This window comes from Anomaloglossus baeobatrachus, chromosome 2 (genome assembly GCF_048569485.1).
Source record: "Anomaloglossus baeobatrachus isolate aAnoBae1 chromosome 2, aAnoBae1.hap1, whole genome shotgun sequence".
Lineage (NCBI taxonomy): Eukaryota > Metazoa > Chordata > Amphibia > Anura > Aromobatidae > Anomaloglossus > Anomaloglossus baeobatrachus.
In genome coordinates this window covers 383,120,249-383,132,533 of record NC_134354.1, presented here as the reverse complement: position 1 = coordinate 383,132,533, position 12,285 = coordinate 383,120,249, and positions in this window count along the sequence as shown.

Genomic DNA, 12,285 nt, shown 5'->3' with positions numbered 1-12,285 from the left:
TGCATGTTGTGGGTTTACAACAACAGTTTCCAAATGCAAATACCACATCTGGAATCCGCTCCAGAGCTTTTACCTGCTTAATTGATGATGGATTAATGAGGGAATAGGCCACACAGCACATTAAAAAGCTTTTGTCATACTTTCCAATGACTTTTGGTCCCTTTAAAAAGAGGCAGCAACATGTTAAAGAGCTGTACTTCCTAAACCCTTACTCCAATTAGGATGTTATTACCCTCAAATTATAGCTGAGAATATGCACTTAAAACACATATTGATTACATAACTGTATATTGAAAACTTTTTGGTAAAACAGTTAAAATGCCAAAATTTGTGTCACTTTCCAAATATTTCTGTATTTTAGAGTATAAAAATGGATTGCACACAGACATCACACAGATGTAACATGGATGTCACACAACGAAAAAATGGACACACGGATGGCACATGGATGAAAATCAGAAAAAAATCATCCAAGGTTTTTGCATGAAACTCGATATAAATGTCATACGCTTGTCTGCAGACTCGCTAAAGGTGGCTTTACATGCTACGAGATCGCTAAAGCGATTTTGTTGGGGTCACGGAATTTGTGACGCACATCCGGCCGCTTTAGCGATGTTGTTGCGTGTGACACCTATTAGCGATTTTGAATCGTTGCAAAAACATTCAAAATCGCTAATCGTTGACATCACCCCCTAATCTCAAATATCGTTGTTGCTGCAGTAACTATGTTGTTCCTCGTTTCTGCGGCAGCACACATCGCTCCGTGTGACACCGCAGGAACAAGGAACATCACCGTACCTGCGTCCCACTAGCAATGAGGAAGAAAGGAGGTGGGCGGGATGTTCGTCCTGCTCATCTCCACCCCTCCGCTTCGATTGGGAGGTCGCTTAGTGACGTCACTGTGACGCTGAACAAACTGCCCCCTTAGAAAGGAGGCGGTTTGCCGGTCACCGCAACGTCGCAGAGCAGGTATGTGCGTGTTATGCTGCCGTAGCGATAATGTTCGCTACGGCAGCAATCACCACATTTCGACTGTACGATGGGGCGGGTGCTATCACGCTCGACATCGCTAGCATCGGCTAGCAATGTCGCAGCGTGTAAAGCGGCCTTTAGGGTAGGGTCACGCAACCTTACATGCTCCATCCGAGAAAATGGTTTGATTATGTCAAGCAACCTCTGATCAGAGTTTGGTGTGAGAGTAGGTTCCATTTTCCTCAAATGTAGAAAATAAAAAAAGGACTAATTTCTCCATCTTCTACTTTGGTGAGTCTGAAAATTGAACTGCAATCAGTTGTCATCTGAGGGAAGTCTGATTTTTTTCATGGACCCATAGATTTGAATGGCCGAGTACCATCCTATTCTCTAAACAGGGGCATACATAGAAATCATGGGGCCCCATAAGAGAAGTTTTAATTCGGCTTCCCACCCCCAAAAAAAAAATAAAAAAATAAATAAATATTAGTCTGGATCACAGAACATATCTCACAACTTTGCAGCCCTTACAATACAAAGAACTTTTCCTCCTACTGAAGCCCCTAAATTCCCCTTTCATTGCACCCATAAAGTATGATGTCAACATAAGTGTCCCAGAAATACTGTATGATACACTCACAGTGAGTTCTTCCACAGGAAACTCAACATGCACAATATAATGATCATTCTGTATCTACCCTCAACTACCCTGGAAACGTATGGTAACCCCCACACTGTATGGTCACAGTTTGACCTCCCACACAGCTCTCCATAATAAACATGCATACCATATAATGCATGTGACCACATGTGACCCTATCTTGCTGCGATTCCATTGAACTGTATTGAACTGTAAGGCATTTGTGCTGGATCCAGCTTTCCGGCAAAATAACGCTGATGTGAAGCCGGCATAAGAGTACTCTCAGGCATGGTCAGAGTTGAAGGGAGTTTTTGTAGGAAAGCTAAGCTGTTGAAGGCAGTCTGTCAGCAGTTTTGACCCTGCCTCTGGTGGAGACTGTCCACCCCTTCTACCCTTTTGTGCACCTATGGTGTAATGAATGCTTTTTGATATCTAGGGGGCATCAAGGAATAATTAGTTTTCTAAAAGGGGGTATATGCTACACACACACCAGCATACATTTCCCCATAGCTAAGAGCAGTTCCTTTGTTAGAGGGATCCCATTTGGTAATGCTCTTTTTTGCTTGTATGCCCCTGTGTGTGCTCACAGTCACCGGGTGTATTTTAACTAAATCTAGATATTAATAAAGGTTACATTTTATTCTGGTAATTGAGGTTCTTTATATTTTTGTCTCTAAAACTCAATTCGATTGAACTGTTTTTGATAAGATTTCATGTGTGAAACACAATCTAACATTAGATTAGTCTCATCAACACAAATTCCACATCAATTTTCATTTAACTTGAAACTTACAATAAATTGTGAAAAGATCTATTTATTTTTTGAAAGATAAAATTGACTTTATTAGTAAAAGCATGGCATCGCCCAGCAAATACATAGAAGAGATTAGCTGCTTTGCGGTATTGCATTTCATACTGGAGTTCTGTCTTATATATTTTTTTCTTATAGTACATGACATGATACAAAATCTTGGCTTTGTACACACATCTCTAAAAAAAACCCAAACCACAAATGTTCACACACTAGCAGTGTGTCAACTGATTTCATACTTCAGTCGGAAATACTTTTACTGCAGTGCACTTACAAGAATGTGCAGAGGAAACCAAAATCGTAAATACATTGTGGTGTGATCCTCTACTGAATCTGAAAAGAAGTGAAAATCACTTTCCATCAGTTTTTGACTGGCTCTCCAGCATATGTGCTCAGTCTGAGGGCACAGACTGGCCAGGGAGTTCCAGAGCTCAAGTGCAGATTAGTACGTAGAGCATATAAATCCATATCGGCTGGTATCCACTACAGCGAGGAGGTCTATGTAATGATCACAGAGTATTTTTGAATGGCTGCAATGCAGATAATTGGAAATACAAGGAAATTATACAGAGGTGTGACTAAAATATTTAATTTTCATGTAATGTATCAATCACCAGTAAACTCATCAATCAGCTGCCCCCGTGTTGGTGCTTGCTGGATATAATCAGTTGTGGAGCAGAACCACACAGCTCCATCAACTCTATAGTGGCTAGAGGTGGGTACTAGACATGTGTGGCCTCACTCAAAATGAATTGAGTGAGGCTGGACACGTCAAATCAGAATGTGGCTAGAAATATAAAAATCTCATTCTTGCGGTCACATGACCGTCCACTATTGCCACTGGCACCGCGGAGAATCCTAAAAGTGTCCACGGCAGGCATTATGAGAATTCAGAAGCCTGTAGTCACCTAGAGTCACTGAAGAATTTCATCTCAAACTTGGACAAGCCCTTTACTTATACAATTAAGCAGTGCGTCCCAATTCTAAGTAAAGGGGTTGTCCAACCTTATAATTTATAAATTGTTACTTGTGGACAGGATCAGAACTAATAGCAGCACCAGAACCAGCAGAGGTACAGAAATACATAATTATAACACCCAACAGTACAGATATACAGCATCACAACCCCCAGCAGTACAGAAATTCATCATCAGAACCACCAGAAGCAACACAGAAATACATCTGTATAACCCATCATTTCAATAACAAAGCATCAAAACCCTCGTCAGTACAGAAATACATAATCAGTACCACAAGCAGTACATGGTACATCAATTGTAATATCAAGTCAGACCTATACACATTTGTATTGCATGAACCTACATCTTCCAGTACATCCAGGGCTGGCTCCAAGTTTTTGTGGGCCCTGGGGAAAAGAGTCTCAGTGGGCCCCATACACACATAGAAATGCGCATATTTAAAGACAAATTCACCAGAATACATCTAAGTAGACAAATCTATACACAGTCATACACACTGACATACATGGATACACATCATACATGCACACACAGACATATTAGAGGTATTAATATGGGGAAGCTGACAGCAGCCTCACTCACCTCCCCCACTTGTCTTCCATCCATCTCCTCTTGAGCACGTGGCTGTGCCGCGCTTATTGGTGGCCATGGCTAACAGACATGGCCGCACACAGTGCACACTGACACTGCTATATACATCAAAGGAGAGGCTGGAGACATACAGCAATGGGGGCACATACAGCTTCAGAGGGGGACATACAGCTCTGAAGTGGTATACAGCACTGAGGTAGGGAGACATACAGCTCTTGGGGTATACAGCACTGGGGTGGGGGGAGATACAGCTCTTGGGGGTATACAACTCTGGGGTGGTATACCACCCAAGAGGTGGGGGACATACACCACTGGGGGGTATAGCACACTGGAGTGGGGAGACATACACTTCTGAGGGATATACAGTACTGGGGTCGGTAGTCAGACAGTTCTGGGTGTATACAGCACTGAGGTCAGGGGACAGACAGTTCTGGAGGTATACAACACTGGGGTCAGGGGACAGACAGTTCTGGGGGAATACAGCACTGAGGTCAAGGGACAAACAGTTCCGGGGGTATACAGCACTAGGGTGGGGGGGACAGACAGTCCTGGAGTTACACAGGACTGGGGTGGGAGGACAGACAGTTCTGGTGTGGGGACAGACAGTTCTGGGGGTATACAGCACTTGGGTGGGGGGGGGACAGACAGCTCTGGGGGTATACAGCAATGGGATGGAGACAGACAGTTCTGGAGGTATACAGCACTGGGGTCAGGGGACAGAAAGTTCTGGGGGTATACAGCACTGGGGTGGAGACAAGACAGTTCTGGGGGTATGCAGCACTGGGGTGGAGACAGACAGTTTTGGAGTTATACAGCACTCGGGTCAGGGGACAGACAGTTCTGGGGAGTATACAACACTGGGGTGGGGGGGACAGACAGTTCTGGGGGGTATACAGCATTGGGGTCAAGGGACAGACAGTTCTGGGGGTATTCAGCACTGGGGTGGGGACAGACAGTTCTTGGGTAATACAGCACTAGGTTGGGGTGAAAGACAGTTCTGGGGGTATACAGCACTTGGGTAGGAGGACAGTTTTGGGGTATACAGCACTGGGGTGGGTGGGACAGACAGTTCCGGGGTTACACAGCACTGGTGTGGATGGACAGACAGTTTTGGTGGTATACAGCACTGGGGTGGGGACAGACAGTTCTGGGGGTATACAGCACTTGGGTGGCGGGGACAGACAGGTCTGGGGGTATATAGCAATGGCGTGGAGACAGACGGATTTGGAGGTATACAGCACTGGGGTCAGGGGCCAGATAGGTCTGGGGGTATACAGCACTGGGGTGGAGACAGACAGTTTTGGAGGTAAACAGCACTGGGGTCAGGGGACAGTAAGTTCTGGGGAGTATACAACACTGTGGTGGGGAGACAAACAGTTCTGGGGGTATACAGCATTGGGGTCAAGGGACAGACAGTTCTGGGGGTATACAGCACGGGGGTGGAGGCAGACAGTTCTGAGGTTATACAGCACTAGGTTGGGGGTGAGACAGTTCTGGGGGTATACAGCACTGGGGTGGGGGGACAGTTCTGGGGTATACAGCACTGGGGTGGGGGGACAGTTCTGGGGTATACAGCAATGGGGTGGGGGGACAGTTCTGGGGTATACAGCATTGGGGTGGGGACAGACTGTTCTGTGGGTATACAGCACTAGGGTGGGGGGCAGACAGTTCTGGGGTTACACAGCACTGGGGTGGGGGGGACAGACAGTTCTCGGGTAAACAGCACTAAGGTGGTGGGGACAAAGAGTTCTGGGGGTATACAGCACTAGGGTGGAGTATACAGCACTGGGGTGGGAGGGACAGACAGTTCTGGGTGTATATAGCATTGGGGTGGTGGGGACAAACAGTTCTGGGGGTATACAGCACTAGAGTGCAGGGAGACAGACAGTTCTGAGATTATACAGCACTGGGTTGAGGGGGACAAACAGTTCTGGGGTATACGGCACAGGGGTGATGGGGACAAACAGTTCTGAAGGTATAGAGAACTGGGGTGGGGGGACAGACAGTTCTGGGGGTTTACAGCACTGGGGTGAGGGGAATAGACAGTACTGGGGGTATACAGCACTGAGGTGGTGGGGACAAACAGTTCTGGGGGCATACTGTACTGGAGGTATACAGCACTAGGAAGGGAGTATACAGCACTGGGGTAGTGGGGACAAACAGTTCTGAGGGTATACAACACTAGGGATGGTGTGGACAAACAGTTCTGGGGGTATACAGCCCTGGGGTGGGGGGGACAGACAGTACTGGGGGTATACAGCACTGGGGTGGGGGGACGACATACAGCTCGGCAGGATGTTGATGCTTCGGCTCTTCTCTTCATCTGTGGGTTGAGTCTAGAATGTATAGACTCCTCTCCTTCCAGGTTAGTGGGCATGACCAACTTCATGACAAACTTACCTGAAAGGAACCCGTACATTCTAGCATCTACTTTCATCTGTGGGATGGGAGCGCAGTGCACAGTGCATGCTAGCTCTGCCCACAGACGCACGTAGACCCTGCACGCCACAGTGAAAGCAGCGTGCAGGTGTGGATTTAGGAGCCAGCAAATCAGGAAAGTGCAGCTGTCGGCATGAGCGCTGCAGTTCCCAGAACTCGGCCAACACTGCATACATTGAAAAATAGACAAGGCACTCCCAAAATGCTTTGCATGAAAATTTATTTATGTGCTTTATAACGTTTTCGGTCCTATTTGGACCTTCATCAGTAGCACTGTACAGAAAAAATAAACATAATATTTTTACAATAAGAAAAATAAAAATTGATATCCAAAACAAAGAGAAAACATACAGACAATATTTACAAAATTTCATATATATATCTGGTATACATGATTCACAATATTTCAAATTCATATTGGAAAGATATAAAAGAAAATAAAAAAGGAAAAAAAAGGAAGAAAAAAAAAAGAATGCAGAAAGGAACTAGAAAAAGAAAGATGAGGAGGCAGAGGGCAGAGATCAAGAGAATCTCACAATGGAGGAGATAAAAAATAGAGCAAAGAGAGAGAATACAATTCATGTAATGCATTAGAAAGCAAGGGAAAAACAAGGGTTAATATGGAGGAAGGAAAGCTTGGAGAAGGGGGAAACAAAGGTAGTGTAGAAGCACGTGTGAAAAGACATAGGGGTTGTATACAAACACATAGACTATTACATTACATATACACATTACAAACTATCCTTTCAAACAGCAATATGCACATCTTGTTGCCCCGTTCACGTCCATTATAGTATGGAACACTGAATCTTTCCTACACACATTTCAACCTATATCTCCAACACTCCCCCACATAATGACAGTACAATTCAGTTGTGACCTCCATTTCACTATCATATACAACCCCTATGTCTTTTCACACGTGCTTCTACACTACCTTTGTTTCCCCCTTCTCCAAGCTTTCCTTCCTCCATATTAACCCTTGTTTTTCCCTTGCTTTCTAATGCATTACATGAATTGTATTCTCTCTCTTTGCTCTATTTTTTATCTCCTCCATTGTGAGATTCTCTTGATCTCTGCCCTCTGCCTCCTCATCTTTCTTTTTCTAGTTCCTTTCTGCATTCTTTTTTTTTTTTTCTTCCTTTTTTTTCCTTTTTTATTTTCTTTTATATCTTTCCAATATGAATTTGAAATATTGTGAATCATGTATACCAGATATATATATATGAAATTTTGTAAATATTGTCTGTATGTTTTCTCTTTGTTTTGGATATCAATTTTTATTTTTCTTATTGTAAAAATATTATGTTTATTTTTTCTGTACAGTGCTACTGATGAAGGTCCAAATAGGACCGAAAACGTTATAAAGCACATAAATAAATTTTCATGCAAAGCATTTTGGGAGTGCCTTGTCTATTTTTCACTTTATGGCTTTGGAACCTAAAGTGCACCCCAATATCTTGTTGTCACACGGACAGGAGGTGCCATCCTTTTTTTCGTCAACACTGCATACATCACCACCCTTGTTCACAGGTGCTGATGCCGGCCTTCGCCGCCGGGGAGACTCCAGAGTGCTGCATCAGTCGGCCTGACAGCACCACCCTGACACTGCACATGCCCCGCCAGCCTCCACCTAGATACACCTCTGAGGAGTTGCTCTGCTCTGTTTTCCTGGTCTACTGAGCTGGCAGGTTGATTGACTGCTCAGGATTCCATGGTTGTTCTAGAGAGGTGCTTATTGCTCAGGTGTTGGTAATTGCTTTCCTTCTTTACTGAATATGCTTCTCCAGAACTTTGCCAGTCATACATTCTGGTTCAGTTGTTGTACTATTGGCCTGTATTTCTGCATGTGTTCTGATCTTTTTTTTTAACCCCGGACTGTTGTTTAATTCCTCTCTGCCCGCTCCCTGTTCCTGTAGTGACCTCCTGGCTTTAGATCTCAGACCGTTACCTGACAACGTCTCAGTTTACTCCCTGAATCTATCATGTGCCTTCCTAGAATTCTGACCCCTGGATTGTGACGTGATTATACCTCTGTGTACTCCCTGAATCCATGTGTCCTCCTGTTACTAGACCCTGGCTTTCAAATGTAAGATTCCTGAAAATTCAAAGAAATGTTTGCTAGGAAACATAAATTTGCTTCCAGTTTGTAGTGCAGAACAGAAGTGATTGATTATTTTATTACTGTTCATCTATTAGTAGCAGGCTAATGGCTGACACAGGAATTTCTTACAATTATAGAATGGAAAAATAAAGACATAAACATGGAATTTGCACAATCAAGAAGTGAACAAAAAGTAAAATCAAGGTAGTATGGATGCTCAGGATTAAGTCTATGAATGTGAGAGAAAGATTGACTCTGTGCAGCAACTTAAGAGAGGGAGAATAAAATATTTATTTAATGAATTAGGCTTCTGTTTTATTTTTTTTAATTTTTTTTCTTCTTTGCTGCCTCTACCACTATTTTTACTCTAACTCAGCTGCATTAGTTAATTGGCTATAGCTAAAGATCGCAGTGACAAGTACTTTATATTGTTTGTGTAACTCTTCAGAACTAACTAATGTGCCATCCTAAATTATATCTATACAAAAATGTAATCTCTTTGAAATTACATATCTCCAAAAATATATTCCATTCAGTCCCTAATTGTCTCGACTCCAAAAATTCATATACCCTTAAAATGAGCAACTAGGCATTTTCTCATATACTTCTTTTACTAAGGGGCAGCACGGTGGCTCATTGGTTAGCACTGTAGTCTTGCAGTGCTGGGGTCCTGGGTTCAAATCCTACCAAGGACAACATCTGTAAGGAGTTTGTATGTTCTCCCCGTGATACTGTGGGTGTTCTTCGGTTTTCTCCCACACGCCAAAAACATACTGATAGGGAATTTAGATTGTGAGCCCCAATGGCGGCAGTGTTGCCTATGTATGTAAAGTGCTGTGGAATTAATAACGCTATATTTACATACGTAATCGCCAGTTTCTGTAACCCTATTCCAGCATGCACAACAGCACTGTCAGTTGCGCAGGGACAGTTCAAACTGCGCTTGTGCAAGTGACATATTCGTCACTGCAGCTTCCAGGCACAAACTGTGCATGCACAAGTAGCAGTGACATCAACGCTCTTCCCACATGCGCAGTAGCAGCCGCAGCCCAGAAGTGGTGGTGATGTGTATGTGTACAAATAGCGGTGCTATAGCAGCAATACAAACAAACATGAGGCAACAATGGCAGTTTGGCCATGTAGGATACAGCATCAAGAGTACACAAATAAATCAGGTAATCCATAAAAAAAGACTTTTTATAATAAAGTTAAAGGGAAAAAAAGGCAATGTGCTTATACAAAATCAGATAGGACCAGAAAATATGTGTTTCTGTAACTGTTAGGCCCGTTTCACACGTCAGTGAAAAACACTGACGTTCTTCACTGACGTGTAAAACACGCACATGTCCCTCCGTGTTCCGTGATTCACAGCACACGTGGGTTGTCCATGTGCAATCCGTGATCTGTGATTGCATATGGACATTACTCACCTGCCTTCGCTCCTACTGTCCATGGTGCTGAAGTCTCCAGCTCTGCTGCGTCCGCCCACCGCTCTCAGCACTTACTTCCTGGTCGGGTTTTCCTGCTTTCATGAATATTCATGAGCTAGGCAGGAGCTGCCGAAAGCAGAAGCTGCAGAGCGAATCGCAGGCAAGGTAAGTTGAAAATGTTTATTATTTAATATGTCCATGATTTTCTTGTACGTGTTTCACTGATCACACACGGATCACACCATAGTGTGGGTCATCAGTGATGCCAGATAAAAACTGACATGTCTCCGTGCAGAATCATGGACACGCATGTACGCTGCACGGAGACGCGTTCAGTGAAAAATCACTGATATGTGAGCAGACCCATTGATTAGAATGGGTCTGCGTATGTCAGTGATTCTGGTACGTATAAAAAAAAGCACAAACGTACCAGAATCTCTGACGTGTGAAAGGGGACTTATTTAAAAGTAAGAAGCTTTGCCATTATTTTTGACATGTGAATAAATTTTATCCTCTCACTTCCTTTGTGTTTTTTGGTCCAGTTTGGGAAAGGACAATCACACACAGATCAAACTACACAAAACAATGTACCACCTCCAATTATAGTCACAATAACTTACAAGAGACCATATAGTGTAAACACACACAGCACACAGGGGAGACACCACATAGTGAACACAGCTCAAGAAACACAATGCCAAATACCAATATACAGCACACAACAAGAAAGAAACAGTGTACAGGGGTGAAAGAGGTCAAATGACACAACACATACAATACACAAATGCAGAGGGATGACATACAACAGATATATTGGAAAGCGCATACAGTATGACACATGTCCACTGCTCCTGTCAGCACCACTAAGCATAGACAGATGTACATTTCACCGCACTCCCGATACAATAGCATCGGGCCTATTTCTAGTAAATGAATAAATACTATTATTATATATTATTATTACTATGTATTTTTCAACTAGTTCATCAACTAGGACAAAAATCTTTCCAGTGAAGTATCACTTACTGTGCTGTTTGCTATAGCTTTGATAAAATCACTGTTTTAGCTTTTGCAGATTTACCCATTCTCAGAATTATAAGCACTGAATAACTAGACCTACATCACTAATTGGTAACTTTCTGAATATACTCTGCATAGGCAGAAATCTGCCTATCAGTGGTGGAGACTGGGTTATACAGAGCTCATGAATTTACAGGACTATGACTATATGGCATGGATGCTAGTCCTCCAGGAATAATCTGCTGATAATAAAGTGATTTGATCAAAACTACATCAAGCAGCATAGTAAGGGACACAACACTGTCTGTAGATCATACTGCTCTCAGATTAGGTGGCAGAAACTGAGATAGCTCCCCAAACTTCTACACTAGCTCCATCACCCTATATAGCCACCTCTCATCCTGACAGGGCATCATCTGCATATACACATATTTTGTCCCCTCTGCCTCTCCTTTCCGTCTCCAGACATCTTGATGCCAATCCTTCTGTCTCATCTTTGTCACCAGAGGAAAGGTGAAGAGAGCAAAGATGAGGGGGTAAAAATAAAAACTCTATGTGGTCCCTCTCAATAGTCTAAAAAATGCTATAATCCACCCAACTTATCCTAGAATTTGTCCTTAATTTTCTAGACAATTATTATTAGTGATGAGCGAGCATGCTTGTTACTACTCGGTACTCGCACGAGTATCACTGTACTCGGGCTACTCGGCGGGTACCGAGTAATTTTGCAATACTCGTGCTTTACTCGTGGTCTTCATTTCTGCATGTTGGCGCTCTTTTGAGAGCCAGCCCTCATGCAGGGATTGGCTGGCAGACCACTGCAATGCCACAGCCCTGTTAGTTGTGGAATTGCAGTGATTGGCTGGCCTGCACAGCGTGACCGAGCCTTTATACCGGCCGGCGCGCTGTGCTCTGTACAAAGCCATCTCATATTCCCTGCTTTCCACGCCCACAGGCGCCTATGATTGGTTGCAGTGAGACACGCCCCCACGCTGAGTGACAGGTGTCACACTGCACCCAATCACAGCAGCCGGTGGGCGGGTCTATACTGTGCAGTAAAATAAATAAATAAATAATTAAAAAAAACGGCGTGCGGTCCCCCCAATTTTAATACCAGCCAGATAAAGCCATACAGCTGAAGGCTGGTATTCTCAGGATGGGGAGCTCCACGTTATGGGGAGCCCCCCACCCTAACAATATCAGTCAGCAGCTGCCCAGAATTGCCGCATACATTATATGCGACAGTTCTGGGGCTGTACCCGGCTCTTCCCGATTTACCCTAGTGCGTTGGCAAATCG